At 44.3% G+C, this 22,060-nt stretch overlaps 28 non-coding genes across 28 annotated transcripts; 24 read left to right on the top strand and 4 right to left on the bottom strand.

Annotated features, from left to right (window-relative positions):
- Positions 1 to 254: 254 nt before the first annotated feature.
- trnam-cau (transfer RNA methionine (anticodon CAU)) lies at positions 255 to 326 on the bottom strand. Its single transcript has one exon. It is a non-coding gene; the product is annotated as a tRNA-Met (tRNA).
- A 248-nt stretch (positions 327 to 574) lies between these two features.
- Positions 575 to 656, top strand: trnal-aag (transfer RNA leucine (anticodon AAG)). The gene has a single exon. It is a non-coding gene; the product is annotated as a tRNA-Leu (tRNA).
- Positions 657 to 1,083: 427 nt separating this feature from the next.
- trnai-aau (transfer RNA isoleucine (anticodon AAU)) lies at positions 1,084 to 1,155 on the bottom strand. Its single transcript has one exon. It is a non-coding gene; the product is annotated as a tRNA-Ile (tRNA).
- Positions 1,156 to 1,403: 248 nt separating this feature from the next.
- On the top strand, positions 1,404 to 1,485 carry trnal-aag (transfer RNA leucine (anticodon AAG)). The gene has a single exon. It is a non-coding gene; the product is annotated as a tRNA-Leu (tRNA).
- A 749-nt stretch (positions 1,486 to 2,234) lies between these two features.
- Positions 2,235 to 2,316, top strand: trnal-uaa (transfer RNA leucine (anticodon UAA)). Its single transcript has one exon. It is a non-coding gene; the product is annotated as a tRNA-Leu (tRNA).
- Positions 2,317 to 3,066: 750 nt separating this feature from the next.
- On the top strand, positions 3,067 to 3,148 carry trnal-uaa (transfer RNA leucine (anticodon UAA)). Its single transcript has one exon. It is a non-coding gene; the product is annotated as a tRNA-Leu (tRNA).
- A 747-nt stretch (positions 3,149 to 3,895) lies between these two features.
- Positions 3,896 to 3,977, top strand: trnal-aag (transfer RNA leucine (anticodon AAG)). The gene has a single exon. It is a non-coding gene; the product is annotated as a tRNA-Leu (tRNA).
- A 749-nt stretch (positions 3,978 to 4,726) lies between these two features.
- trnal-uaa (transfer RNA leucine (anticodon UAA)) lies at positions 4,727 to 4,808 on the top strand. Its single transcript has one exon. It is a non-coding gene; the product is annotated as a tRNA-Leu (tRNA).
- A 749-nt stretch (positions 4,809 to 5,557) lies between these two features.
- On the top strand, positions 5,558 to 5,639 carry trnal-uaa (transfer RNA leucine (anticodon UAA)). The gene has a single exon. It is a non-coding gene; the product is annotated as a tRNA-Leu (tRNA).
- A 427-nt stretch (positions 5,640 to 6,066) lies between these two features.
- Positions 6,067 to 6,138, bottom strand: trnam-cau (transfer RNA methionine (anticodon CAU)). Its single transcript has one exon. It is a non-coding gene; the product is annotated as a tRNA-Met (tRNA).
- A 248-nt stretch (positions 6,139 to 6,386) lies between these two features.
- On the top strand, positions 6,387 to 6,468 carry trnal-aag (transfer RNA leucine (anticodon AAG)). Its single transcript has one exon. It is a non-coding gene; the product is annotated as a tRNA-Leu (tRNA).
- Positions 6,469 to 6,895: 427 nt separating this feature from the next.
- Positions 6,896 to 6,967, bottom strand: trnai-aau (transfer RNA isoleucine (anticodon AAU)). Its single transcript has one exon. It is a non-coding gene; the product is annotated as a tRNA-Ile (tRNA).
- Positions 6,968 to 7,215: 248 nt separating this feature from the next.
- On the top strand, positions 7,216 to 7,297 carry trnal-aag (transfer RNA leucine (anticodon AAG)). The gene has a single exon. It is a non-coding gene; the product is annotated as a tRNA-Leu (tRNA).
- Positions 7,298 to 8,046: 749 nt separating this feature from the next.
- On the top strand, positions 8,047 to 8,128 carry trnal-uaa (transfer RNA leucine (anticodon UAA)). Its single transcript has one exon. It is a non-coding gene; the product is annotated as a tRNA-Leu (tRNA).
- Positions 8,129 to 8,877: 749 nt separating this feature from the next.
- On the top strand, positions 8,878 to 8,959 carry trnal-uaa (transfer RNA leucine (anticodon UAA)). The gene has a single exon. It is a non-coding gene; the product is annotated as a tRNA-Leu (tRNA).
- A 747-nt stretch (positions 8,960 to 9,706) lies between these two features.
- Positions 9,707 to 9,788, top strand: trnal-uaa (transfer RNA leucine (anticodon UAA)). The gene has a single exon. It is a non-coding gene; the product is annotated as a tRNA-Leu (tRNA).
- A 749-nt stretch (positions 9,789 to 10,537) lies between these two features.
- trnal-uaa (transfer RNA leucine (anticodon UAA)) lies at positions 10,538 to 10,619 on the top strand. The gene has a single exon. It is a non-coding gene; the product is annotated as a tRNA-Leu (tRNA).
- A 746-nt stretch (positions 10,620 to 11,365) lies between these two features.
- On the top strand, positions 11,366 to 11,447 carry trnal-uaa (transfer RNA leucine (anticodon UAA)). Its single transcript has one exon. It is a non-coding gene; the product is annotated as a tRNA-Leu (tRNA).
- A 749-nt stretch (positions 11,448 to 12,196) lies between these two features.
- Positions 12,197 to 12,278, top strand: trnal-uaa (transfer RNA leucine (anticodon UAA)). Its single transcript has one exon. It is a non-coding gene; the product is annotated as a tRNA-Leu (tRNA).
- Positions 12,279 to 13,025: 747 nt separating this feature from the next.
- Positions 13,026 to 13,107, top strand: trnal-uaa (transfer RNA leucine (anticodon UAA)). Its single transcript has one exon. It is a non-coding gene; the product is annotated as a tRNA-Leu (tRNA).
- A 749-nt stretch (positions 13,108 to 13,856) lies between these two features.
- Positions 13,857 to 13,938, top strand: trnal-uaa (transfer RNA leucine (anticodon UAA)). The gene has a single exon. It is a non-coding gene; the product is annotated as a tRNA-Leu (tRNA).
- Positions 13,939 to 14,683: 745 nt separating this feature from the next.
- On the top strand, positions 14,684 to 14,765 carry trnal-uaa (transfer RNA leucine (anticodon UAA)). Its single transcript has one exon. It is a non-coding gene; the product is annotated as a tRNA-Leu (tRNA).
- A 749-nt stretch (positions 14,766 to 15,514) lies between these two features.
- On the top strand, positions 15,515 to 15,596 carry trnal-uaa (transfer RNA leucine (anticodon UAA)). Its single transcript has one exon. It is a non-coding gene; the product is annotated as a tRNA-Leu (tRNA).
- Positions 15,597 to 16,345: 749 nt separating this feature from the next.
- On the top strand, positions 16,346 to 16,427 carry trnal-uaa (transfer RNA leucine (anticodon UAA)). Its single transcript has one exon. It is a non-coding gene; the product is annotated as a tRNA-Leu (tRNA).
- A 749-nt stretch (positions 16,428 to 17,176) lies between these two features.
- trnal-uaa (transfer RNA leucine (anticodon UAA)) lies at positions 17,177 to 17,258 on the top strand. The gene has a single exon. It is a non-coding gene; the product is annotated as a tRNA-Leu (tRNA).
- Positions 17,259 to 17,997: 739 nt separating this feature from the next.
- trnal-aag (transfer RNA leucine (anticodon AAG)) lies at positions 17,998 to 18,079 on the top strand. The gene has a single exon. It is a non-coding gene; the product is annotated as a tRNA-Leu (tRNA).
- Positions 18,080 to 19,648: 1,569 nt separating this feature from the next.
- On the top strand, positions 19,649 to 19,730 carry trnal-uag (transfer RNA leucine (anticodon UAG)). The gene has a single exon. It is a non-coding gene; the product is annotated as a tRNA-Leu (tRNA).
- Positions 19,731 to 20,156: 426 nt separating this feature from the next.
- On the top strand, positions 20,157 to 20,238 carry trnal-uag (transfer RNA leucine (anticodon UAG)). The gene has a single exon. It is a non-coding gene; the product is annotated as a tRNA-Leu (tRNA).
- The last annotated feature ends 1,822 nt before the right edge of the window (positions 20,239 to 22,060 follow it).

Genomic DNA, 22,060 nt, shown 5'->3' with positions numbered 1-22,060 from the left:
ATCTTTGCTTTTAAAACAAATCCAGACTGTAAACTTATCTGGTCACAAAACCTTGGATTCAGAATGACACAGGAGAAGGAACACTCATCTGTACTTTTTGAGCTAAGTGAACTGAGAAAGGCTATATTGCCATGTTACGGAATTCCTGAGTAGACCATTCTTAAATTCAGCAGGACTCAAGTTCTTTTGAAGAGAACCTCATAAAAGGAATTCAGTGGCTTGCTCAACATAAAGATTCAACTGCAAAGTCCAGATAGCAGAGGATGGGTTCGATCCATCGACCTCTGGGTTATGGGCCCAGCACGCTACCGCTGCGCCACTCTGCTGCTGATTTCCAAGGGCTCATTCATTGCTCTCAGCAGTCGACAAGGCTGACGACCGTACAAAATTGCAACTGGACAGTGATGTTTGCCTTGGAAGCAGTTTCGCCCCTTCACAAAGCAGGCTCTCTCACGTTATAAATCAGTGGAGCTCAGACAAAACTACACTGAATGTTAATGTGGCAACAATGCTCCCGAAGTGCCCCTAAATTTAAACTTGCCAACAAACTTCCAGTACCCGTAAGCTTTTCCCAGGTAGTGTGGCCGAGCGGTCAAAGGCGCTGGATTAAGGCTCCAGTCTCTAAGGAGGTGTGGGTTCAAATCCCACCACTGCCATTTCTTTGTCAGATCAGATCTTACCCAAATTTCTCAGTTACCCAGACAAACTTCTTGAGTGAAATCAAGGGCTGGTTTGGCACCAAGTGGAACCATTTGAATTTCTGGTTCTTTTTATGTTCTCTTGCTGCCTTAAGGTATCAGGACCTATCAAAGTTCTTCCGGAAATTACAACATCTTTGCCTTTAAAACAAATCCAGACTAAACTTATCTTGTCACAAAACCTTGGATTCAGAATGACACAGGAGAAGGAAGACTCATTTGTACTTTTTGAGCTAAGTGAACTGAGAAAGGCTAAATTGCCATGTTTGAGAATTCCTGAGTAGACCATTCTCAAATTCAGCAGGACTCAAGTTCTTTTGAAGAGAACCTCATAAAAGGAATTCAGTGGCTTGCTCAACATAAAGATTCAACTGCAAAGTCCAGATAGCAGAGGATGGGTTCGATTCATCGACCTCTGGGTTATTGGCCCAGCACGCTACCGCTGCGCCACTCTGCTGCTGATTTCCAAGGGCTCATTCATTGCTCTCAGCAGTTGACAAGGCTGACGACCGTACAAAATTGCAACTGGACAGTGATGGTTGCCTTTGAAGCAGTTTCGCCTCTTCACAAAGCAGGCTCTCTCACGTTATAAATCAGTGGAGCTCAGACAAAACTACACTGAATGTTAATGTGGCAACAATGCTCCCGAGGTGCCCCTAAATTTAAACTTGCCAACAAACTTCCAGTACCCGTAAGCTTTTCCCAGGTAGTGTGGCCGAGCGGTCAAAGGCGCTGGATTAAGGCTCCAGTCTCTAAGGAGGCGTGGGTTCAAATCCCACCACTGCCATTTCTTTGTCAGATCAGATCTTACCCAAATTTCTCAGTTACCCAGACAAACTTCTTGAGTGAAATCAAGGGCTGGTTTGGCACAAAGTGGAACCATTTGAATTTCTGGTTCTTCTTTTGTTCTCTTGCTGCCTTAAGGTATCAGGACCTTTCAGAGTTCTTCCGGAAATTACTACATCTTTGCCTTTCACAAGAATCCAGACTATAGACTTATGTGGTCACAAAACCATGGATTCAGAATGATACTGCGGAAGGAAGACTGATGTGTACTTTTTGAGCTAAGTGAACTGAGAAAGGCTAAATTGCCATGTGACGGAATTCCTGAGTAGACCATTCTCAAATTCAGCAGGACTCAAGTTCTTTTGAAGAGAACCTCATAAAAGGAATTCAGTGGCTTGCTCAACATAAAGATTCAACTGCGAAGTCCAGATAGCAGAGGATGGTTTCGATCCATCGACCTCTGGGTTATGGGCCCAGCACGCTACCGCTGCGCCACTCTGCTGCTGAATTCCATGGGCTCATTCATTGCTCTCAGCAGTTGACAAGGCTGACGACCGTACAAAATTGCAACTGGACAGTGATATTTGCCTTGGAAGCAGTTTCGCCTCTTCACAAAGCAGGCTCTCTCACGTTATAAATCAGTAGACCTCAGAAAAAACTACACTGAATGATGATGTGCCAACCATGCTCCTGAGGTGCCCCAAAATTTAAACTTGCCAACAAACTTCCATTGCGGAATAGCATTTCCCAGGTAGTGTGGCCGAGCGGTCAAAGGCGCTGGATTTAAGCTCCAGTCTCTCAGGAGGCGTGGGTTCAAATCCCACCACTGCCATTTCTTTGTCAGATCAGATCTTGCCCAAATTTCTCTGTTACCCAGACAAACTTCTTGAGTGAAATCAAGGGCTGGTTTGGCACAAAGTGGAACCATTTGAATTTCTGGTTCTTCTTTTGTTCTCTTGCTGCCTTAAGGTATAAGGACCTTTCAGAGTTCTTCCGGAAATTACTACATCTTTGCCTTTCACAAAAATCCAGACTATAGACTTATCTGGTCACAAAACCTTGGATTCAGAATGATACTGCGGAAGGAAGACTCATGTGTACTTTTTGAGCTAAGTGAACTGAGAAAGGCTAAATTGCCATGTGATGGAATTCCTGAGTAGACCATTCTAAAATTCAGCAGGACTCAAGTTCTTTTGAAGAGAACCTCATAAAAGGAATTCTGTGGCTTGCTCAACATAAAGATTCAACTGCAAAGTCCAGACAGCAGAGGATGGTTTTGATCATTTGACGTCTGGGTTATGGGCCTAGCAAGCTATCGCTGCGCCAGTCTGCTGCTAAATTCCAAGGGCTCATTCATTGCTCTCAGCAGTCGACAAGGCTGACGACCGTACAAAATTGCAACTGGACAGTGATGTTTGCCTTGGAAGCAGTTTCGCCTCTTCACAAAGCAGGCTCTCTCACATTATAAATAAGTGGAGCTCAGACAAAACTACACTGAATGTTAATGTGGCAACAATGCTCCCCGAGGTGCCCCTAAATTTAAACTTGCCAACAAACTTCCATTGCGGAATGGCATTTCCCAGGTAGTGTGGCTGAGTGGTCAAAGGCGCTGGATTTAAGCTCCAGTCTCTCAGGAGGCGTGGGTTCAAATCCCACCACTGCCATTTCTTTGTCAGATCAGATCTTGCCCAAATTTCTCAGTTACCCAGACAAACCTCTTGAGTGAAATCAAGGGCTGGTTTGGCACCAAGTGGAACCATTTGAATTTCTGGTTCTTTTTATGTTCTCTTGCTGCCTTAAGGTATCAGGACCTATCAAAGTTCTTCCGGAAATTACAACATCTTTGCCTTTAAAACAAATCCAGACTAAACTTATCTTGTCACAAAACCTTGGATTCAGAATGACACAGGAGAAGGAAGACTCATTTGTACTTTTTGAGCTAAGTGAACTGAGAAAGGCTAAATTGCCATGTTTGAGAATTCCTGAGTAGACCATTCTCAAATTCAGCAGGACTCAAGTTCTTTTGAAGAGAACCTCATAAAAGGAATTCAGTGGCTTGCTCAACATAAAGATTCAACTGCAAAGTCCAGATAGCAGAGGATGGGTTCGATTCATCGACCTCTGGGTTATTGGCCCAGCACGCTACCGCTGCGCCACTCTGCTGCTGATTTCCAAGGGCTCATTCATTGCTCTCAGCAGTTGACAAGGCTGACGACCGTACAAAATTGCAACTGGACAGTGATGGTTGCCTTTGAAGCAGTTTCGCCTCTTCACAAAGCAGGCTCTCTCACGTTATAAATCAGTGGAGCTCAGACAAAACTACACTGAATGTTAATGTGGCAACAATGCTCCCGAGGTGCCCCTAAATTTAAACTTGCCAACAAACTTCCAGTACCCGTAAGCTTTTCCCAGGTAGTGTGGCCGAGCGGTCAAAGGCGCTGGATTAAGGCTCCAGTCTCTAAGGAGGCGTGGGTTCAAATCCCACCACTGCCATTTCTTTGTCAGATCAGATCTTACCCAAATTTCTCAGTTACCCAGACAAACTTCTTGAGTGAAATCAAGGGCTGGTTTGGCACAAAGTGGAACCATTTGAATTTCTGGTTCTTCTTTTGTTCTCTTGCTGCCTTAAGGTATCAGGACCTTTCAGAGTTCTTCCGGAAATTACTACATCTTTGCCTTTCACAAGAATCCAGACTATAGACTTATGTGGTCACAAAACCATGGATTCAGAATGATACTGCGGAAGGAAGACTGATGTGTACTTTTTGAGCTAAGTGAACTGAGAAAGGCTAAATTGCCATGTGACGGAATTCCTGAGTAGACCATTCTCAAATTCAGCAGGACTCAAGTTCTTTTGAAGAGAACCTCATAAAAGGAATTCAGTGGCTTGCTCAACATAAAGATTCAACTGCAAAGTCCAGATAGCAGAGGATGGTTTCGATCCATCGACCTCTGGGTTATGGGCCCAGCACGCTACCGCTGCGCCACTCTGCTGCTGAATTCCAAGGGCTCATTCATTGCTCTCAGCAGTTGACAAGGCTGACGACCGTACAAAATTGCAACTGGACAGTGATATTTGCCTTGGAAGCAGTTTCGCCTCTTCACAAAGCAGGCTCTCTCACGTTATAAATCAGTAGACCTCAGACAAAACTACACTGAATGATGATGTGCCAACCATGCTCCCGAGGTGCCCCAAAATTTAAACTTGCCAACAAACTTCCATTGCGGAATAGCATTTCCCAGGTAGTGTGGCCGAGCGGTCAAAGGCGCTGGATTTAAGCTCCAGTCTCTCAGGAGGCGTGGGTTCAAATCCCACCACTGCCATTTCTTTGTCAGATCAGATCTTGCCCAAATTTCTCTGTTACCCAGACAAACTTCTTGAGTGAAATCAAGGGCTGGTTTGGCACAAAGTGGAACCATTTGAATTTCTGGTTCTTCTTTTGTTCTCTTGCTGCCTTAAGGTATAAGGACCTTTCAGAGTTCTTCCGGAAATTACTACATCTTTGCCTTTCACAAAAATCCAGACTATAGACTTATCTGGTCACAAAACCTTGGATTCAGAATGATACTGCGGAAGGAAGACTCATGTGTACTTTTTGAGCTAAGTGAACTGAGAAAGGCTAAATTGCCATGTGATGGAATTCCTGAGTAGACCATTCTAAAATTCAGCAGGACTCAAGTTCTTTTGAAGAGAACCTCATAAAAGGAATTCTGTGGCTTGCTCAACATAAAGATTCAACTGCAAAGTCCAGACAGCAGAGGATGGTTTTGATCATTTGACGTCTGGGTTATGGGCCTAGCAAGCTATCGCTGCGCCAGTCTGCTGCTAAATTCCAAGGGCTCATTCATTGCTCTCAGCAGTCGACAAGGCTGACGACCGTACAAAATTGCAACTGGACAGTGATGTTTGCCTTGGAAGCAGTTTCGCCTCTTCACAAAGCAGGCTCTCTCACGTTATAAATAAGTGGAGCTCAGACAAAACTACACTGAATGTTAATGTGGCAACAATGCTCCCGAGGTGCCCCTAAATTTAAACTTGCCAACAAACTTCCATTGCGGAATGGCATTTCCCAGGTAGTGTGGCTGAGTGGTCAAAGGCGCTGGATTTAAGCTCCAGTCTCTCAGGAGGCGTGGGTTCAAATCCCACCACTGCCATTTCTTTGTCAGATCAGATCTTGCCCAAATTTCTCAGTTACCCAGACAAACCTCTTGAGTGAAATCAAGGGCTGGTTTGGCACCAAGTGGAACCATTTGAATTTCTGTTTTTTTTTTTTCTCTTGCTGCCTTAAGGTATCAGGACCCAACAAAGTTCTTCCGGAAATTACTACATCTTTGCTTTTAAAACAAATCCAGACTGTAAACTTATCTGGTCACAAAACCTTGGATTCAGAATGACACAGGAGAAGGAACACTCATCTGTACTTTTTGAGCTAAGTGAACTGAGAAAGGCTAAATTGCCATGTGATGGAATTCCTGAGTAGACCATTCTCAAATTCAGCAGGACTCAAGTTCTTTTGAAGAGAACCTCATAAAAGGAATTCAGTGGCTTGCTCAACATAAAGATTCAACTGCAAAGTCCAGATAGCAGAGGATGGGTTCGATCCATCGACCTCTGGGTTATGGGCCCAGCACGCTACCGCTGCGCCACTCTGCTGCTGATTTCCAAGGGCTCATTCATTGCTCTCAGCAGTTGACAAGGCTGACGACCGTACAAAATTGCAACTGGACAGTGATGGTTGCCTTTGAAGCAGTTTCGCCTCTTCACAAAGCAGGCTCTCTCACGTTATAAATCAGTGGAGCTCAGACAAAACTACACTGAATGTTAATGTGGCAACAATGCTCCCGAAGTGCCCCTAAATTTAAACTTGCCAACAAACTTCCAGTACCCGTAAGCTTTTCCCAGGTAGTGTGGCCGAGCAGTCAAAGGCGCTGGATTAAGGCTCCAGTCTCTAAGGAGGTGTGGGTTCAAATCCCACCACTGCCATTTCTTTGTCAGATCAGATCTTACCCAAATTTCTCAGTTACCCAGACAAACTTCTTGAGTGAAATCAAGGGCTGGTTTGGCACCAAGTGGAACCATTTGAATTTCTGGTTCTTTTTTTGTTCTCTTGCTGCCTTAAGGTATCAGGACCTATCAAAGTTCTTCCGGAAATTACAACATCTTTGCCTTTAAAACAAATCCAGACTAAACTTATCCGGTCACAAAACCTTGGATTCAGAATGACACAGGAGAAGGAAGACTCATTTGTACTTTTTGAGCTAAGTGAACTGAGAAAGGCTAAATTGCCATGTTTGAGAATTCCTGAGTAGACCATTCTCAAATTAAGCAGGACTCAAGTTCTTTTGAAGAGAACCTCATAAAAGGACTTCAGTGGCTTGCTCAACATAAAGATTCAACTGCAAAGTCCAGATAGCAGAGGATGGGTTCGATCCATCGACCTCTGGGTTATTGGCCCAGCACGCTACCGCTGCGCCACTCTGCTGCTGATTTCCAAGGGCTCATTCATTGCTCTCAGCAGTTGACAAGGCTGACGACCGTACAAAATTGCAACTGGACAGTGATGGTTGCCTTTGAAGCAGTTTCGCCTCTTCACAAAGCAGGCTCTCTCACGTTATAAATCAGTGGAGCTCAGACAAAACTACACTGAATGTTAATGTGGCAACAATGCTCCCGAGGTGCCCCTAAATTTAAACTTGCCAACAAACTTCCAGTACCCGTAAGCTTTTCCCAGGTAGTGTGGCCGAGCGGTCAAAGGCGCTGGATTAAGGCTCCAGTCTCTAAGGAGGCGTGGGTTCAAATCCCACCACTGCCATTTCTTTGTCAGATCAGATCTTACCCAAATTTCTCAGTTACCCAGACAAACTTCTTGAGTGAAATCAAGGGCTGGTTTGGCACAAAGTGGAACCATTTGAATTTCTGGTTCTTCTTTTGTTCTCTTGCTGCCTTAAGGTATCAGGACCTTTCAGAGTTCTTCCGGAAATTACTACATCTTTGCCTTTCACAAGAATCCAGACTATAGACTTATGTGGTCACAAAACCATGGATTCAGAATGATACTGCGGAAGGAAGACTGATGTGTACTTTTTGAGCTAAGTGAACTGAGAAAGGCTAAATTGCCATGTGACGGAATTCCTGAGTAGACCATTCTCAAATTCAGCAGGACTCAAGTTCTTTTGAAGAGAACCTCATAAAAGGAATTCAGTGGCTTGCTCAACATAAAGATTCAACTGCAAAGTCCAGATAGCAGAGGATGGTTTCGATCCATCGACCTCTGGGTTATGGGCCCAGCACGCTACCGCTGCGCCACTCTGCTGCTGAATTCCAAGGGCTCATTCATTGCTCTCAGCAGTTGACAAGGCTGACGACCGTACAAAATTGCAACTGGACAGTGATGTTTGCCTTGGAAGCAGTTTCGCCTCTTCACAAAGCAGGCTCTCTCACGTTATAAATCAGTAGACCTCAGAAAAAACTACACTGAATGACGATGTGCCAACCATGCTCCCGAGGTGCCCCAAAATTTAAACTTGCCAACAAACTTCCATTGCGGAATAGCATTTCCCAGGTAGTGTGGCCGAGCGGTCAAAGGTGCTGGATTTAAGCTCCAGTCTCTCAGGAGGCGTGGGTTCAAATCCCACCACTGCCATTTCTTTGTCAGATCAGATCTTGCCCAAATTTCTCTGTTACCCAGACAAACTTCTTGAGTGAAATCAAGGGCTGGTTTGGCACAAAGTGGAACCATTTGAATTTCTGGTTCTTCTTTTGTTCTCTTGCTGCCTTAAGGTATAAGGACCTTTCAGAGTTCTTCCGGAAATTACTACATCTTTGCCTTTCACAAAAATCCAGACTATAGACTTATCTGGTCACAAAACCTTGGATTCAGAATGATACTGCGGAAGGAAGATTCATGTGTACTTTTTGAGCTAAGTGAACTGAGAAAGGCTAAATTGCCATGTGATGGAATTCCTGAGTAGACCATTCTAAAATTCAGCAGGACTCAAGTTCTTTTGAAGAGAACCTCATAAAAGGAATTCTGTGGCTTGCTCAACATAAAGATTCAACTGCAAAGTCCAGACAGCAGAGGATGGTTTTGATCATTTGACGTCTGGGTTATGGGCCTAGCAAGCTATCGCTGCGCCAGTCTGCTGCTAAATTCCAAGGGCTCATTCATTGCTCTCAGCAGTCGACAAGGCTGACGACCGTACAAAATTGCAACTGGACAGTGATGTTTGCCTTGGAAGCAGTTTCGCCTCTTCACAAAGCAGGCTCTCTCACGTTATAAATAAGTGGAGCTCAGACAAAACTACACTGAATGTTAATGTGGCAACAATGCTCCCGAGGTGCCCCTAAATTTAAACTTGCCAACAAACTTCCATTGCGGAATGGCATTTCCCAGGTAGTGTGGCTGAGTGGTCAAAGGCGCTGGATTTAAGCTCCAGTCTCTCAGGAGGCGTGGGTTCAAATCCCACCACTGCCATTTCTTTGTCAGATCAGATCTTGCCCAAATTTCTCAGTTACCCAGACAAACCTCTTGAGTGAAATCAAGGGCTGGTTTGGCACCAAGTGGAACCATTTGAATTTCTTTTTTTTTTTTTTCTCTTGCTGCCTTAAGGTATCAGGACCCATCAAAGTTCTTCCGGAAATTACTACATCTTTGCTTTTAAAACAAATCCAGACTGTAAACTTATCTGGTCACAAAACCTTGGATTCAGAATGACACAGGAGAAGGAACACTCATCTGTACTTTTTGAGCTAAGTGAACTGAGAAAGGCTAAATTGCCATGTGATGGAATTCCTGAGTAGACCATTCTCAAATTCAGCAAGACTAAAGTTCTTTTGAAGAGAACCTCAAAAAAGGAATTCTGTGGCTTGCTCAACATAAAGATTCAACTGCAAAGTCCAGATAGCAGAGGATGGTTTCGATCCATCGACCTCTGGGTTATGGGCCCAGCACGCTACCGCTGCGCCACTCTGCTGCTGAATTCCAAGGGCTCATTCATTGCTCTCAGCAGTTGACAAGGCTGACGACGGTACAAAATTGCAACTGGACAGTGATGGTTGCCTTTGAAGCAGTTTCGCCTCTTCACAAAGCAGGCTCTCTCACGTTATAAATCAGTAGACCTCAGAAAAAACTACACTGAATGATGATGTGCCAACCATGCTCCCGAGGTGCCCCAAAATTTAAACTTGCCAACAAACTTCCATTGCGGAATGGCATTTCCCAGGTAGTGCGGCCGAGCGGTCAAAGGCGCTGGATTTAAGCTCCAGTCTCTCAGGAGGCGTGGGTTCAAATCCCACCACTGCCATTTCTTTGTCAGATCAGATCTTACCCAAATTTCTCCGTTACCCAGACAAACTTCTTGAGTGAAATCAAGGGCTGGTTTGGCACAAAGTGGAACCATTTGAATTTCTGGTTCTTCTTTTGTTCTCTTGCTGCCTTAAGGTATCAGGACCTTTCAGAGTTCTTCCGGAAATTACTACATCTTTGCCTTTCACAAAAATCAAGACAATAGACTTATCTGGTCACAAAACCTTGGATTCAGAATGATACTGCGGAAGGAAGACTCATGTGTACTTTTTGAGCTAAGTGAACTGAGAAAGGCTAAATTGCCATGTGATGGAATTCCTGAGTAGACCATTCTAAAATTCAGCAGGACTCAAGTTCTTTTGAAGAGAACCTCATAAAAGGAATTCTGTGGCTTGCTCAACATAAAGATTCAACTGCAAAGTCCAGACAGCAGAGGATGGTTTTGATCATTTGACGTCTGGGTTATGGGCCTAGCAAGCTATCGCTGCGCCAGTCTGCTGCTAAATTCCAAGGGCTCATTCATTGCTCTCAGCAGTCGACAAGGCTGACGACCGTACAAAATTGCAACTGGACAGTGATGTTTGCCTTGGAAGCAGTTTCGCCTCTTCACAAAGCAGGCTCTCTCACGTTATAAATAAGTGGAGCTCAGACAAAACTACACTGAATGTTAATGTGGCAACAATGCTCCCGAGGTGCCCCTAAATTTAAACTTGCCAACAAACTTCCATTGCGGAATGGCATTTCCCAGGTAGTGTGGCTGAGTGGTCAAAGGCGCTGGATTTAAGCTACAGTCTCTCAGGAGGCGTGGGTTCAAATCCCACCACTGCCATTTCTTTGTCAGATCAGATCTTGCCCAAATTTCTCAGTTACCCAGACAAACCTCTTGAGTGAAATCAAGGGCTGGTTTGGCACCAAGTGGAACCATTTGAATTTCTGTTTTTTTTTTTCTCTTGCTGCCTTAAGGTATCAGGACCCATAAAAGTTCTTCCGGAAATTACTACATCTTTGCTTTTAAAACAAATCCAGACTGTAAACTTATCTGGTCACAAAACCTTGGATTCAGAATGACACAGGAGAAGGAACACTCATCTGTACTTTTTGAGCTAAGTGAACTGAGAAAGGCTAAATTGCCATGTGATGGAATTCCTGAGTAGACCATTCTCAAATTCAGCAAGACTAAAGTTCTTTTGAAGAGAACCTCAAAAAAGGAATTCTGTGGCTTGCTCAACATAAAGATTCAACTGCAAAGTCCAGATAGCAGAGGATGGTTTCGATCCATCGACCTCTGGGTTATGGGCCCAGCAGGCTACCGCTGCGCCACTCTGCTGCTGAATTCCAAGGGCTCATTCATTGCTCTCAGCAGTTGACAAGGCTGACGACCGTACAAAATTGCAACTGGACAGTGATGGTTGCCTTTGAAGCAGTTTCGCCTCTTCACAAAGCAGGCTCTCTCACGTTATAAATAAGTGGAGCTCAGACAAAACTACACTGAATGTTAATGTGGCAACAATGCTCCCGAGGTGCCCCTAAATTTAAACTTGCCAACAAACTTCCATTGCGGAATGGCATTTCCCAGGTAGTGTGGCCGAGCGGTCAAAGGCGCTGGATTTAAGCTCCAGTCTCTCAGGAGGCGTGGGTTCAAATCCCACCACTGCCATTTCTTTGTCAGATCAGATCTTACCCAAATTTCTCCGTTACCCAGACAAACCTCTTGAGTGAAATCAAGGGCTGGTTTGGCACAAAGTGGAACCATTTGAATTTCTGGTTCTTCTTTTGTTCTCTTGCTGCCTTAAGGTATCAGGACCTTTCAGAGTTCTTCCGGAAATTACTACATCTTTGCCTTTCACAAAAATCCAGACGATAGACTTATCTGGTCACAAAACCTTGGATTCAGAATGATACTGCGGAAGGAAGACTCATGTGTACTTTTTGAGCTAAGTGAACTGAGAAAGGCTAAATTGCCATGTGATGGAATTCCTGAGTAGACCATTCTAAAATTCAGCAGGACTCAAGTTCTTTTGAAGAGAACCTCATAAAAGGAATTCTGTGGCTTGCTCAACATAAAGATTCAACTGCAAAGTCCAGACAGCAGAGGATGTTTTTGATCATTTGACGTCTGGGTTATGGGCCTAGCAAGCTATCGCTGCGCCAGTCTGCTGCTAAATTCCAAGGGCTCATTCATTGCTCTCAGCAGTCGACAAGGCTGACGACCGTACAAAATTGCAACTGGACAGTGATGTTTGCCTTGGAAGCAGTTTCGCCTCTTCACAAAGCAGGCTCTCTCACGTTATAAATAAGTGGAGCTCAGACAAAACTACACTGAATGTTAATGTGGCAACAATGCTCCCGAGGTGCCCCTAAATTTAAACTTGCCAACAAACTTCCATTACGGAATGGCATTCCCCAGGTAGTGTGGCCGAGTGGTCAAAGGCGCTGGATTTAAGCTCCAGTCTCTCAGGAGGCGTGGGTTCAAATCCCACCACTGCCATTTCTTTGTCAGATCAGATCTTGCCCAAATTTCTCAGTTACCCAGACAAACCTCTTGAGTGAAATCAAGGGCTGGTTTGGCACCAAGTGGAACCATTTGAATTTCTGTTTTTTTTTTTTCTCTTGCTGCCTTAAGGTATCAGGACCCATCAAAGTTCTTCCGGAAATTACTACATCTTTGCTTTTAAAACAAATCCAGACTGTAAACTTATCTGGTCACAAAACCTTGGATTCAGAATGACACAGGAGAAGGAACACTCATCTGTACTTTTTGAGCTAAGTGAACTGAGAAAGGCTAAATTGCCATGTGATGGAATTCCTGAGTAGACCATTCTCAAATTCAGCAAGACTAAAGTTCTTTTGAAGAGAACCTCAAAAAAGGAATTCTGTGGCTTGCTCAACATAAAGATTCAACTGCAAAGTCCAGATAGCAGAGGATGGTTTCGATCCATCGACCTCTGGGTTATGGGCCCAGCAGGCTACCGCTGCGCCACTCTGCTGCTGAATTCCAAGGGCTCATTCATTGCTCTCAGCAGTTGACAAGGCTGACGACCGTACAAAATTGCAACTGGACAGTGATGGTTGCCTTTGAAGCAGTTTCGCCTCTTCACAAAGCAGGCTCTCTCACGTTATAAATAAGTGGAGCTCAGACAAAACTACACTGAATGTTAATGTGGCAACAATGCTCCCGAGGTGCCCCTAAATTTAAACTTGCCAACAAACTTCCATTGCGGAATGGCATTTCCCAGGTAGTGTGGCCGAGCGGTCAAAGGCGCTGGATTTAAGCTCCAGTCTCTCAGGAGGCGTGGGTTCAAATCCCACCACTGCCATTTCTTTGTCAGATCAGATCTTACCCAAATTTCTCCGTTACCCAGACAAACCTCTTGAGTGAAATCAAGGGCTGGTTTGGCACAAAGTGGAACCATTTGAATTTCTGGTTCTTCTTTTGTTCTCTTGCTGCCTTAAGGCATCAGGACCTTTCAGAGTTCTTCCGGAAATTACTACATCTTTGCCTTTCACAAAAATCCAGACGATAGACTTATCTGGTCACAAAACCTTGGATTCAGAATGATACTGCGGAAGGAAGACTCATGTGTACTTTTTGAGCTAAGTGAACTGAGAAAGGCTAAATTGCCATGTGATGGAATTCCTGAGTAGACCATTCTAAAATTCAGCAGGACTCAAGTTCTTTTGAAGAGAACCTCATAAAAGGAATTCTGTGGCTTGCTCAACATAAAGATTCAACTGCAAAGTCCAGACAGCAGAGGATGTTTTTGATCATTTGACGTCTGGGTTATGGGCCTAGCAAGCTATCGCTGCGCCAGTCTGCTGCTAAATTCCAAGGGCTCATTCATTGCTCTCAGCAGTCGACAAGGCTGACGACCGTACAAAATTGCAACTGGACAGTGATGTTTGCCTTGGAAGCAGTTTCGCCTCTTCACAAAGCAGGCTCTCTCACGTTATAAATAAGTGGAGCTCAGACAAAACTACACTGAATGTTAATGTGGCAACAATGCTCCCGAGGTGCCCCTAAATTTAAACTTGCCAACAAACTTCCATTACGGAATGGCATTTCCCAGGTAGTGTGGCCGAGTGGTCAAAGGCGCTGGATTTAAGCTCCAGTCTCTCAGGAGGCGTGGGTTCAAATCCCACCACTGCCGTTTCTTTGTCAGATCAGATCTTGCCCAAATTTCTCAGTTACCCAGACAAACCTCTTGAGTGAAATCAAGGGCTGGTTTGGCACCAAGTGGAACCATTTGAATTTCTGTTTTTTTTTTTTCTCTTGCTGCCTTAAGGTATCAGGACCCATCAAAGTTCTTCCGGAAATTACTACATCTTTGCTTTTAAAACAAATCCAGACTGTAAACTTATCTGGTCACAAAACCTTGGATTCAGAATGACAGGAGAAGGAACACTCATCTGTACTTTTTGAGCTAAGTGAACTGAGAAAGGCTAAATTGCCATGTGATGGAATTCCTGAGTAGACCATTCTCAAATTCAGCAAGACTAAAGTTCTTTTGAAGAGAACCTCAAAAAAGGAATTCTGTGGCTTGCTCAACATAAAGATTCAACTGCAAAGTCCAGATAGCAGAGGATGGTTTCGATCCATCGACCTCTGGGTTATGGGCCCAGCACGCTACCGCTGCGCCACTCTGCTGCTGAATTCCAAGGGCTCATTCATTGCTCTCAGCAGTTGACAAGGCTGACGACCGTACAAAATTGCAACTGGACAGTGATGGTTGCCTTTGAAGCAGTTTCGCCTCTTCACAAAGCAGGCTCTCTCACGTTATAAATAAGTGGAGCTCAGACAAAACTACACTGAATGTTAATGTGGCAACAATGCTCCCGAGGTGCCCCTAAATTTAAACTTGCCAACAAACTTCCATTGCGGAATGGCATTTCCCAGGTAGTGTGGCCGAGCGGTCAAAGGCGCTGGATTTAAGCTCCAGTCTCTCAGGAGGCGTGGGTTCAAATCCCACCACTGCCATTTCTTTGTCAGATCAGATCTTACCCAAATTTCTCCGTTACCCAGACAAACTTCTTGAGTGAAATCAAGGGCTGGTTTGGCACAAAGTGGAACCATTTGAATTTCTGGTTCTTCTTTTGTTCTCTTGCTGCCTTAAGGTATCAGGACCTTTCAGAGTTCTTCCGGAAATTACTACATCTTTGCCTTTCACAAAAATCCAGACTATAGACTTATCTGGTCACAAAACCTTGGATTCAGAATGATACTGCGGAAGGAAGACTCATGTGTACTTTTTGAGCTAAGTGAACTGAGAAAGGCTAAATTGCCATGTGATGGAATTCCTGAGTAGACCATTCTAAAATTCAGCAGGACTCAAGTTCTTTTGAAGAGAACCTCATAAAAGGAATTCTGTGGCTTGCTCAACATAAAGATTCAACTGCAAAGTCCAGACAGCAGAGGATGTTTTTGATCATTTGACGTCTGGGTTATGGGCCTAGCAAGCTATCGCTGCGCCAGTCTGCTGCTAAATTCCAAGGGCTCATTCATTGCTCTCAGCAGTCGACAAGGCTGACGACCGTACAAAATTGCAACTGGACAGTGATGTTTGCCTTGGAAGCAGTTTCGCCTCTTCACAAAGCAGGCTCTCTCACGTTATAAATAAGTGGAGCTCAGACAAAACTACACTGAATGTTAATGTGGCAACAATGCTCCCCAGGTGCCCCTAAATTTAAACTTGCCAACAAACTTCCATTGCGGAATGGCATTTCCCAGGTAGTGTGGTCGAGTGGTCAAAGGCGCTGGATTTAAGCTCCAGTCTCTCAGGAGGCGTGGGTTCAAATCCCACCACTGCCATTTCTTTGTCAGATCAGATCTTGCCCAAATTTCTCAGTTACCCAGACAAACCTCTTGAGTGAAATCAAGGGCTGGTTTGGCACCAAGTGGAACCATTTGAATTTCTGGTTCTTTTTTTTTTCTCTTGCTGCCTTAAGGTATCAGGACCCATCAAAGTTCTTCCGGAAATTACTACATCTTTGCTTTTAAAACAAATCCAGACTGTAAACTTATCTGGTCACAAAACCTTGGATTCAGAATGACACAGGAGAAGGAACACTCATCTGTACTTTTTGAGCTAAGTGAACTGAGAAAGGCTAAATTGCCATGTGATGGAATTCCTGAGTAGACCATTCTCAAATTCAGCAAGACTAAAGTTCTTTTGAAGAGAACCTCAAAAAAGGAATTCTGTGGCTTGCTCAACATAAAGATTCAACTGCAAAGTCCAGATAGCAGAGGATGGTTTCGATCCATCGACCTCTGGGTTATGGGCCCAGCACGCTACCGCTGCGCCACTCTGCTGCTGAATTCCAAGGGCTCATTCATTGCTCTCAGCAGTTGACAAGGCTGACGACCGTACAAAATTGCAACTGGACAGTGATGGTTGCCTTTGAAGCAGTTTCGCCTCTTCACAAAGCAGGCTCTCTCACGTTATAAATAAGTGGAGCTCAGACAAAACTACACTGAATGTTAATGTGGCAACAATGCTCCCGAGGTGCCCCTAAATTTAAACTTGCCAACAAACTTCCATTGCGGAATGGCATTTCCCAGGTAGTGTGGCCGAGCGGTCAAAGGCGCTGGATTTAAGCTCCAGTCTCTCAGGAGGCGTGGGTTCAAATCCCACCACTGCCATTTCTTTGTCAGATCAGATCTTACCCAAATTTCTCCGTTACCCAGACAAACTTCTTGAGTGAAATCAAGGGCTGGTTTGGCACAAAGTGGAACCATTTGAATTTCTGGTTCTTCTTTTGTTCTCTTGCTGCCTTAAGGTATCAGGACCTTTCAGAGTTCTTCCGGAAATTACTACATCTTTGCCTTTCACAAAAATCCAGACTATAGACTTATCTGGTCACAAAACCTTGGATTCAGAATGATACTGCGGAAGGAAGACTCATGTGTACTTTTTGAGCTAAGTGAACTGAGAAAGGCTAAATTGCCATGTGATGGAATTCCTGAGTAGACCATTCTAAAATTCAGCAGGACTCAAGTTCTTTTGAAGAGAACCTCATAAAAGGAATTCTGTGGCTTGCTCAACATAAAGATTCAACTGCAAAGTCCAGACAGCAGAGGATGGTTTTGATCATTTGACGTCTGGGTTATGGGCCGAGCAAGCTATCGCTGCGCCAGTCTGCTGCTAAATTCCAAGGGCTCATTCATTTCTCTCAGCAGTCGACAAGGCTGACGACCGTACAAAATTGCAACTGGACAGTGATGTTTGCCTTGGAAGCAGTTTCGCCTCTTCACAAAGCAGGCTCTCTCACGTTATAAATAAGTGGAGCTCAGACAAAACTACACTGAATGTTAATGTGGCAACAATGCTCCCGAGGTGCCCCTAAATTTAAACTTGCCAACAAACTTCCATTACGGAATGGCATTCCCCAGGTAGTGTGGCCGAGTGGTCAAAGGCGCTGGATTTAAGCTCCAGTCTCTCAGGAGGCGTGGGTTCAAATCCCACCACTGCCATTTCTTTGTCAGATCAGATCTTGCCCAAATTTCTCAGTTACCCAGACAAACCTCTTGAGTGAAATCAAGGGCTGGTTTGGAACCATTTGAATTTCTGTTTTTTTTTTTTTTCTCTTGCTGCCTTAAGGTATCAGGACCCATCAAAGTTCTTCCGGAAATTACTACATCTTTGCTTTTAAAACAAATCCAGACTGTAAACTTATCTGGTCACAAAACCTTGGATTCAGAATGACACAGGAGAAGGAACACTCATCTGTACTTTTTGAGCTAAGTGAACTGAGAAAGGCTAAATTGCCATGTGATGGAATTCCTGAGTAGACCATTCTCAAATTCAGCAAGACTAAAGTTCTTTTGAAGAGAACCTCAAAAAAGGAATTCTGTGGCTTGCTCAAGATAAAGATTCAACTGCAAAGTCCAGATAGCAGAGGATGGTTTCGATCCATCGACCTCTGGGTTATGGGCCCAGCACGCTACCGCTGCGCCACTCTGCTGCTGAATTCCAAGGGCTCATTCATTGCTCTCAGCAGTTGACAAGGCTGACGACCGTACAAAATTGCAACTGGACAGTGATGTTTGCCTTGGAAGCAGTTTCGCCCCTTCACAAAGCAGGCTCTCTCACATTGTAAATAAGTCGAGCTCAGACAAAACTACACTGAATGTTCATGTGGCAACAATGCTCCCGAGGTGCCCCAAAATTTCAACTTGCCAACAAACTTCCAGTGCCCGTAAGCTTTTCCAAGGTAGTGTGGCCGAGCGGTCAAAGGCGCTCGATTAAGGCTCCAGTCTCTAAGGAGGCGTGGGTTCAAATCCCACCACTGCCATTTCTTTGTCAGTTCAGATCTTACCCAAATTTCTCCGTTACTCAGACAAACTTCTTGAGTGAAATCTAGGGCTGGTTTGGCACAAAGTGGAACCATTTGAATTTCTGGTTCTTCTTTTGTTCTCTTGCTGCCTTAAGGTATCAGGACCTTTCAGAGTTCTTCCGGAAATTACTACATCTTTGCCTTTCACAAAAATCCAGACTATAGACTTATCTGGTCACAAAACCTTGGATTCAGAATGATACTGCGGAAGGAAGACTCATGTGTACTTTTTGAGCTAAGTGAACTGAGAAAGGCTAAATTGCCATGTTTCGGAATTCCTGAGTAGACCATTCTCAAATTCAGCAGGACTCAAGTTCTTTTGAAGAGAACCTCATAAAAGGACTTCTGTGGCTTGCTCAACATAAAGATTCAACTGCAAAGTCCAGACAGCAGAGGATGGTTTCGATCCATCGACCTCTGGGTTATGGGCCCAGCACACTACCCTTGCGCCACTCTGCTGCTGAGTTCCAAGAGCTCATTCATTGTCTCAGCAGTTGACAAGGCTGACGACCCGACAAAATTGCAACTGGACTGTGCTGGTTGACTTTGAAGCAGTTTCGCCTCTTCACCAAGCAGGCTCTATCACGTTATAAATACGTGGACCTCAGAAAAAACTACACTGAATGATGATGTGCCAACCATGCGCCCCGTGCCCCTAAATTTAAACTTGCCAACAAACGTCCATTCCGGAATAGAATTTTCCAGGTAGTGTTGCCGAGCGGTCAGAGGCGCTGGATTTAGGCTCTAGTCTCTCAGGAGGTGTGGGTTCAAATCCCACCACTGCCATTTCTTTGTCAGATCAGATCTTGCCCAAATTTCTCAGTTACCCAGACAAACTTCTTGAGTGAAATCAAGGGCTGGTTTGGCACAAAGTGGAACCATTTGAATTTCTGGTTCTTTTTTTGTTCTCTTGCTGCCTTAAGGTATCAGGACCCATCAAAGTTCTTCCGGAAATTACAACACCTTTGCCTTTAAAACAAATCCAGACTAAACTTATCTGGTCACAAAACCTTGGATTCAGAATGACACAGGAGAAGGAACACTCATCTGTACTTTTTGAGCTAAGTGAACTGAGAAAGGCTAAATTGCCATGTTTCGGAATTCCTGAGTAGACCATTCTCAAATTCAGCAGGACTCAAGTTCTTTTGAAGAGAACCTCATAAAAGGAATTCTGTGGCTTGCCCAACAAAGATTTAAATGCAAATTCCAGAAATCAGAGGACGGTTTTGATCCATCGACCTCTGGGCTATGGGTCAGCACGCTACCGCTACGCCACTCTGCTGCTGAATTCCAAGAGCTCATTCATTGTCTCAGCAGTTGACAAGGCTGACGACCCGACAAAATTGCAACTGGACTGTGCTGGTTGCCTTTGAAGCAATTTCGCCTCTTCACCAAGCAGGCTCTATCACGTTATAAATACGTGGACCTCAGAAAAAACTACACTGAATGATGATGTGCCAACCATGCACCCCGTGCCCCTAAATTTAAACTTGCCAACAAACTTCCATTCCGGAATGGCATTTTCCAGGTAGTGTGGCCGAGCGGTCAAAGGCGCTGGATTTAGGCTCCAGTCTCTCAGGAGGTGTGGGTTCAAATCCCACCACTGCCATTACTTTTTCAGATCAGATCTTGCCCAAATTTCTCAGTTACCCAGACAAACTTCTTGAGTGAAATCAAGGGCTGGTTTGGCTCAAAGTGAAACCATTTGAATTTCTGGTTCTTTTTTTGTTCTCTTGCTGCCTTAAGGTATCAGGACCCATCAAAAATCTCTGCCTTTCAAACAAATCCAGACTGTAAACTTATCTGGTCACAAAACCTTGGATTCAGAATGACACAGGGAAAGGAAGACTCATGTACTTTTTGAGCTAAGTGAACTGAGAAAGGCTAAATTGCCATGTGACGGAATTCCTGAGTAGACCATTCTCAACTTCAGCAGGCCTAAAGTTCTTTTGAAGAGAACCTCATAAAAGGAATTCTGGCCTGCTCAACATAAAGATTCAACTTGCCAACAAACATTCCGGAATGGCTTTTCCCAGGTAGTGTGGCCGAGTGGTCAAAGATGCTGGATTTAGGCTCCAGTCTATCAGGAGGTGTGGGTTCAAATCCCACCACTGCCATTTCTTTGTCAGATCAGATCTTGCCCAAATTTCTCAGTTACCCAGACAATTTTCTATGTGAAATCAAGGGCTGATTTTGGCACAAAGTGAAACCATTTGAATTTCTGGTTCTGGTTGTTTTTTTGTTCTCCTGCTGCAGTTATCAGTTCTTCCGGACCTTACTCTCTCTTTGCCTTTCACACAAATCCAGACTGTAAATGTATCTGGTCACAAAACTTTGGATTCAGAATGACACTGGGGAAGGAAGACTCATGTTTACCTTTTGAGATAAGTGAACTGAGAAAGGCTAAATTGCCATGTGCCGTAATTCATGAGAAGACCATTCTTAACTTCAGCATGCCTCAAGTTCTTTTGAAGAGAACCACATTAAAGGAATTCTGTGGCTTGCTCAACATAAAATTACAAGATTCAACTGCAAAGTCCAGTTGTCAAGGTCAAATTTGCAAATTTCCGAAGCCTTTTATTTTTTAAATGTGGCCTCGTGTGTCCTCGACTTGCTCTCGTTGTGGGATAGCGAAAATTTATTTTTTTAAGGAATATTTAAGATCAGGTGGAATTTTAGCAATCGAAGCAGCGTTAACATTAACTCCTGTTCCGCTCTCAACTTCAGAACGTTTCTTGGTGCGTTTGTGAGACAGTTTGCATTCTCCCTTGGTGAACTAATGGCTGCTTGACCACAGAGAAGTTTTTTATCACATTCAGGATTTGATGGACTTTAAGTCAGCTCATTAAGAATTTCTCAACTTCGCACTTTTTTGATGATGAACATCCCCCCATTCATTTTCTAATCAGCTTATCCTCACAAGGGTCACGGGCATGCTCGAGCCTATTCCAGGTGTCTTCGGGCAGTGGGCAGGGTACGCCCAAAACTGGTTGCCAGCCAATCGCAGGACACACATAGACCAACAACCATCCGCGCTCACAATTACTCCCTGGGGGCGAGGGTTCACTTAACCTACGGTGCATGTTTTTGGAATGTGGAAGAAAAACCACACAGGACGGGGATACATGCAAACTCCACACAGGAAGGCCGGAGCTGGAATCAAAACCTGTACCTCTGCACTGTGAAGCAGACATGGTAACCCACCTGTGTCAAGTTCTAGGCTTGGGGGCCAGAATCGGCCCACCATGTCATTTTATGTGGACCGCAAAAGAAAATCATGCGTGAACTTAACTTCCATGATCTTTGCTCATATCTGGACTGATTTGTTGTGTACGAGTAACAATACGATGTGATGACTAAACATTGATTCGGTTTCACTGTTGTAATGGCCACCAAATGATTCAGCACTCCTCAGGCGCCGTCCTAAATATTTCTCAATTTGATTGAATTTATGCCACGTTCCAATTTACGAACTCAACTCAACTGTATTTATAGAGCCCTTTCAAACAGCCATCGCTAAATACAAAGTGCTTTACATGGAGCAATTTAACATATACAACAAACAGTAAAGCAAATCGGTAATAAAGACGGTAGAAAGCACAGAACAACAAAACCAATAAGAAATCTAAGTCATGCCGAGTCAAATGCCAAAGAATACAAGTGAGTTCTGAGTCAGGTTTTGAAGATGGGGAGCGAGGAGGCTTGCCGAATGTTCAGTGGAAGGTCATTCCAGAGAGAGGGACCATCAAAAGAAATGGCTCAAATGAGGGTACGTCGCCAACCTAGCAAGGGAACTTGGTCCTAAACCGAGGATCCCTGTCACTACTTCAGAATGGACAACACAGCAACAGTGACGCCTCGCTGCAGGGCCCACAAGTTGTTAGAAGTCTACTTACTATTACCGTTCAGAAACTCAGACTCAGCCTCCTGTAAATGAAA

Source organism: Hippocampus guttulatus, chromosome 2 (assembly GCF_054856545.1).
Source record: "Hippocampus guttulatus isolate MCC_2025c chromosome 2, RoL_Hgut_1.0, whole genome shotgun sequence".
NCBI classification, from domain to species: domain Eukaryota; kingdom Metazoa; phylum Chordata; class Actinopteri; order Syngnathiformes; family Syngnathidae; genus Hippocampus; species Hippocampus guttulatus.
Note: the sequence above shows the minus strand (reverse complement) of the source record. Positions and strands in the feature narration are given on the sequence as shown.